This window comes from Physeter macrocephalus, chromosome 4, assembly GCF_002837175.3.
Source record: "Physeter macrocephalus isolate SW-GA chromosome 4, ASM283717v5, whole genome shotgun sequence".
In the NCBI taxonomy this organism is placed as follows: Eukaryota; Metazoa; Chordata; class Mammalia; order Artiodactyla; family Physeteridae; genus Physeter; species Physeter macrocephalus.
In genome coordinates this window covers 145,946,591-145,953,024 of record NC_041217.1, presented here as the reverse complement: position 1 = coordinate 145,953,024, position 6,434 = coordinate 145,946,591, and the positions used below count along the sequence as shown (strand labels likewise).

At 45.5% G+C, this 6,434-nt stretch overlaps 1 pseudogene; it reads left to right on the top strand.

The window, feature by feature from the left end:
* The first annotated feature begins 210 nt into the window (after positions 1-210).
* On the top strand, positions 211-655 carry LOC102983453 (60S ribosomal protein L12-like; annotated as a pseudogene).
* Positions 656-6,434: the final 5,779 nt, after the last annotated feature.

The window sequence follows — 6,434 nt, the reverse complement described above, 5'->3', positions numbered from 1 at the left end:
GCGGCCGTGGCTCACGGGCCCAGCCGCTCCGCGGCACGTGGGATCTTCCCGGACCGGGGCACGAACCCGTGTCCCCTGCATCGGCAGGCGGACCCCCAATCACTGCGCCACCAGGGAAGCCCTCAAGGTGTATCTTTTTAACAATTTTCTCGCAATACCTTCCACTTTGTCTCCCCTGTGTCCTTCCAAAACAGTCACCCACCCTTTCGGCTTTCGGCTCGGAGGAGGCTCAGGTGCAACTTTCTTCAGTCGTCCCGAATCCGGGTTCATCCGACACCAGCCGCCTCCACCATGCCTCCTAAGTTCGACCCCAACGAGATCAAAGTCGTGTACCTGAGGTGCACCAGTGGGGAGGGAAGTCGGCGCCACGTCTGCCCTGGCCCCCAAGATCGGCCCCCTGGGTCTGTCTCCAAAAAAAGTTGGTGATGACTTCGCCAAGGCAACTGGTGATTGGAAGGGTCTCAGGATTACAGTGAAACTGACCATTCAGAACCGACAGGCCCAGATTGAGGTGGTACCTTCTGCCTCTGCCCTGATCATCAAAGCCCTCAAGGAACTGCCAAGAGACAGAAAGAAGCAGAAAAACATTAAGCACAGTGGAAACATCACTTTTGATGAGATTGGCAACATTGCGGTGGAATGTCCAGCTAGTTAAGAACTGCAAAGAAAAAATAAATAAATAAACAGTCACCCTGCTGAAGCCAAATCCCAGACCAAAACAAGAGTCCTGCTTCTGCTCTTACACTCGGGCAGCTGGGGCTTAGGTAAAGAAAAACCAAGTTTACCAAGTTCGCTCTGGGCTGGTCTCCGGTCATAATTGGGCTTCCTTTTACTTAATCCTCAATGTGCTCTCTCCGACATTCCAAACCTTCACCACTTATCTCAAATGACTACACCCCACCCTCAGATCAGTAAGTAAAACCTGGCCTTTTACTTCACAGAGACCATCAGGCATAACGCCCCCACTGCTTGCATCCCCTCCAGAGCCTGTAAACTTCTACCATCCTTGCTTCCTTTCCTCCCTCTGAGGCAGCATGTCTTTCCTCCAGCTGAAAGCCGATCACCCATTCTGACCTCTGGTAGCACCCTCATCAACCTCCTAAAGCATCCCTTCTCCTGTCTACCCAAATGCCTACTAGATAGCCCCAAAACACCTCAAAATCATCATATCTAAGCTGGTTCCTTTTCTAGTTGGGTGACAGGGCCGGATGGGAATACAGGCCCACAAGGAAAAGAGCATGTGCAGATGCCCAGAGGAGAGCATGTGTCTCTTGGGGGCACTGGAAATAGTGCCATAAAGGATGTAGAGGATGGTGAGGGATGAAGCTGCAGGGCGAAGAGCCTTGTAAACCAAGATAAGGAATACATTCTTTTTTTCTTTTTTGGCCGCACCGCTCGGCTTGCAGGATCTTAGTTCCCTGACCAGGGATTGAACCTGGGCCCTCAGCAGTGAAAGCGCAGAGTACTAACCACTGGACCGCCGGGGAATTCCCAGGAATGCATTCTTTATGCTCAGAGCAATGAGGGCAGATCTGTATTTGAGAATCATTACGGATTGCAGAGTGAATTGAAGGGACAAACTGAAGACCATTTGAAGACAAAACATTGTTAAAACAATGTAGACAAAAGATGGAGAGCCCTGGTAGGTCTGAGAAATGTTTAAGAGGTAGGAAAGGCAACACTTGGTGGTATTAGGTAACCAGCACATCCCCAACCTAAAAAATGGCTCACTGCAAAATGAGATTACAACTTTTCTGGTTAAGAATCTTTCTCTTTATTGGTAGCATTTTCCTCCTCTGCTTTTCTAGGTGATACACTCACTTCTGGGACCTCACTGGGTGGATTAACCAGCCCCGAGAATACTGTTTATGGGTTAAGGCTTGAGGGTGTGAGTGGATTGATGACCCAGACTGGTTGGTCAGTTGCCCCATTGTAGTAGACACCTTTTAATACCTCTGGCAAGTTCACCATGACATTTCTCTTCTCAGTTTGTACATGACCTTGCTGCTGGCCATAGTTGATGGGACACAGACTGAGTTAAATTTTCTGTCACAAATATTTGCAAACAGTAGCCAACACAAGAACTGGTCTCTCCAGGGGTTTGGACGTGTAGCATGGAATCTCTGGAGCTGGCCAGTGTTCAGAAAGCCAAAGAAGGATGAAGAAAATGCTCTGAAAGGAGCAGGGATGAAGAATGGAAAGGACCTAAGCAGTAGTCAACTTCTTTTTTTTTTTTGGCTGCTCAGCACAGTATACAGGATCTTAGTTCCCTGACCAGGGATCGAACTTGTGCCCCCTGCAGTGGAAGCGCAGAGTCTTAACCACTGAACTGCCAGGGAAGTCCCCCAGTAGTCAATTTCTTCAGTCTATAGCCTCCTAATGCCCAGCTTTGTCCCTGTTCTAAGGTCAGGCCCACCTCTAACATTTGCAGAGCCCAGGACAATAATATAAATAGAAGCACACATACCATATGTCAAAATACTTAAAAGTTATAAATCAAAGGAACAAACCATTAAGTAAAATATATTCAATCCTCCTATCTTGCCAAATATACCTTCATGTAAACCCGGAAGACTAGGTTCAAATTTAGAATTCATGGATTCTTAGAGTTCTGACTCCCATCTCTTTTCACCCCTGGCTTCATCCTGAACTGTGAAGGGGATCCTTGTGCACATGTTCAAGCCCCTTCCATCCATTCTGCTACAAATAGCAGTCGCTTGACCACCCCTTGGGTCTAAAGGTACTGACATTGACAATGCTGTCTGTCCTTAGGAGAACAGATCCAGGGAAAAGGCCCAGTGCAGTCCTGGAAACAGGCTTGGGGCCATTTGGGTGAAGAACTCCAAAAGCATGGTCTAGAAGAAGGAACCGAAGCCTCTGGGTGGGTAAGTTCCCTTGGCTCTACTGATTTCTCATCCTATGAGGAGAGGTGGGCTCAGGACCCTCTAGACCCTGTCCTGGGCCCCTCTTTCTCAGATCTAATAGGGGCTGCTTATATGAATTCTTTGTTTATTTAAGTAGGCTCCAACTAGATTCTTTTATTTGCAACCCAAGAATCCTAAATAAGACTGATGTCTTTACCCTCTCAACCACTGTCCAATTTTCTCTCTCTGTTCCCCATGGGGCCTCTAGTAGTGCCTGGGGGAGGGTTTCCTCATGAACCCTAATGCCTACCAAGTGGGCCAGAAAAAAGGAGGGCTCCCCCATCAGTGGTAAGTTATTTTGGTCAAGCACTGTGACTGTCTTCTCCCACTCTCAGGCTATATGTTATACCTCCAATTAGCTATTTTGAGCTTAATGGGCAGCCCCAAATCCTAAAATAGCATTTTATTTCATTCTTGCACCTTTTGGCACCATACTCAACATCATATCAGAGTTTATGGACCCCGCCTCCCACCTGATTTGGGAGTCCTCCAAAACGGAAGGGCGTTCAGATGCCAGGCGGCCAAAAATGTCAAATGTTCAGTACTATGCTATTAATCAAGTTTTGAAGCCATCTCTATTGGAGGATGCTCTGGTCCTATTCCTTGGGAAGTTTTGAGTATTTTCTTTGGAGAGAACCCCCACACACACTCGGCTTGGGTCCTGCCTATCATTCCTCTCTCCAACTCTACACTCACATTGAGGATAGTAATGGTCTGCCCTGGATCACACAGTCAAATGCCACTGTGATCACGGTGTCCAAGGCCTGTGTCAAAGCCTGATTCTCAGTGGCCCGTGAGTATAGACAGTGAAGAAAAACTACTGGCATGCTTACAGATCGATAATAGTCAGGTACCAGAAGAAACCAACTTAGCACTGGGAAATACATGGGCAAATGAGATGTAGTCTAGCACCTGACACATCTGCTCTCTCCCTCGGAATTTACCTGTGATTTCCCACTTTTGATCCAGGAACTCTATTTTTTAAATAGTGTTGCACCTCACTATCAGACAGACTTGATAACAAAAACTATAAACCTTCTCTCTTCTTCATTTTTTTAACATAATACTTACTTAGATGCCCTCAAAACTGACATCAGCGTGGGTCAGCAATTGCTAGAATAATCCTGAGCTAAGGAGCTTAGCAAACTTACCAAGGCCTTGAACTCTCACAAGTGAGTAAGGCATTTGACTTCCTTCTGGATTTTAAGCTGACTTATGAATTGGTGAGCTGGGTCTGTCCTGATAATGCCACGTTAGAATACAAGTGAATTCTGCAATCTTGGAAGAGCTTTTCATAAACATTATGAATATTTCTAGTTTTTCATAGTTGATGGGGCAGAACTAGTTGTTAACAGAGATCTTCTCGTGGCCTGTTCTTACCCCTGTGTGACATTACATGTCATCCTCTTCTACTGAGATCAAGCAAAATTACTTGAGTTGTAAAGTCTCCCAAGCGGTCTAGTATCACTATTGTATTAGTATGACTTTTTCGGATGTAAGTGACAGAAAACTAGCTTAAGCCAAATAAACATACCTAAGTAGAGGTGCTCAAATAATGCTAGCAGGAACTAGATTCATTCTCAGTTCTCCTTCCCTCTGATGTTCCCCCAAATGGTGACAAGGAAAGCTTCCAGCAGCCCCAGGCCTACATTCCACATGCTTAGCAACTCCATCTAGCAAAGTGCAAGTTTCTCCATATAGTTACAGAAAAATTCTGAGAGTTGAATCTCATTGGCCTACCTTGGATCACATGCTCACCCCTGAACCAATCACTGAGCCTAGTTAGATGGAATGTTCTAATTGGACAGTTCTAGGTCATGTGGCACTCCTGGAAGCAGAGTATGGAGTCAGCTGCACCCACCATACATAGATTGAGAATTGGGGGGGGCAGTTTCTCAAAGAAAATCTGGGCAGACAAAAAAAAAATGTTTACTACACTTTTTTTTTTTTTTTGGCTGTTTTGGGTCTTATTTGCGGCACGCGGGATCTTTGTTGTGGCATGCAGAATCTTTCATTGAGGCACGCGGGCTTCTCTCTAGTTGTGGTGCTCGGGCTGTAGAGTGCCCGAGCTCAGTAGTTGTGGCACGTGGGCCCAGTTGCCCTGCAGCATGTGAGATCCTAGTTCCCTGACCAGGGATCAAAGCTGCATCTCCTGCATTGGAAGGTGGACTCCCAACCACTGGACCACAAGGGAAGTCCCTATGTTCACGACTCTTGAAGAGCCATTCTTCATGCTTTTCCAAGGTTTTGGAGAACATGAATATATGTGTATATATATATATATATATATATATAATGAATATATAAATATTACATATAAATGAATAAATAAACACTTCCAGATAAATTCAAATGACCAATCACTTTCTGCAGTAACCTCTGAACAGTAACGGGGGTTCCTGAAACCCCAATCCCTTCATATTGGTAGACCTACACAAGACAGATAAAATCTACCCTGTTAACGTCCTCTGCAGTCATAGGGATTTTATAATACTTGCTCTGACATCGAATTCTGGAAACAACTGACTCCATAGGAAGTGGCTAAGCCATCCTGTATAAGGAACACAGTATGCTGGACTATTTTAGACTGTCTATTCAGAGCCAGGAAATCCACACAAACCCAGAATTTACTTGGTTTTTTTCTCTTCACTATCACAAAAGGGAATCTGTGGGATATGGAACCCAGAGATGATGCAGTTAATCAGTAGGTCTTTCAGGTGATCTAAAAGATCATCCCTTTCAGACAGTATAGACTTCCTGCACTATTTTCTAAAGAGTCTGGGTTTCCAACTTCAAGCTTATGCTACTTCCCCTAAGCCCAGTCACAGTCCATTCGTAAAGAGAGAAAACTATTCTTGGTTTGGGCCTTCCATGACACCTATTTCCTCCTTTTGAATTTTAGGAATCCCCCAAATTAAAGCTTAACATAGAGGACCCAGAATGGAAAAAGGGAGGATGGGAATTTGGGGCTCTTCCTTGCCTTGATTTTCCTGTGGCTTCCATTCCTGCATGAGGGTTGAACACCACTGCATATTTTCGGTAGACACTTTAAAGAGTCTGGATTTGATCCCTATAAGGTACCTACCTTTCTTGAGCACTTCCAGGGTCCAACATATAACCACAGATTTTTCACTCCTTCCATCATCTCCGCAAGTCCTGTAGGAAACTCAAGCTTCACAATCAGTACTAAAACAAAACCACATCTGACCCATTCTTTTTTTTTTAATAGATTTTAATGAGTTATTTTATTTATGCTTTATTTTTGGCTGCATTGGGTCTTCGTTGCTGCATTCAGGCTTTCTCTAGTTGCAGTGAGTGCACAGGCTTCTCATTGTGGTGGCTTCTGTTGTTGCGGAGCACAGGCTCTAGGCACGTGGGCTCAGTGGTTGTGGCACGCAGGCTCAGTAGTTGTGGTGCATGGACTTAGTTGCTCCACGGCATGTGGGATCTTCCCGGACCAGGGGTCGAACCCGTGTCCCCTGCATTGGCAGGCAGATTCTTAACCACTGT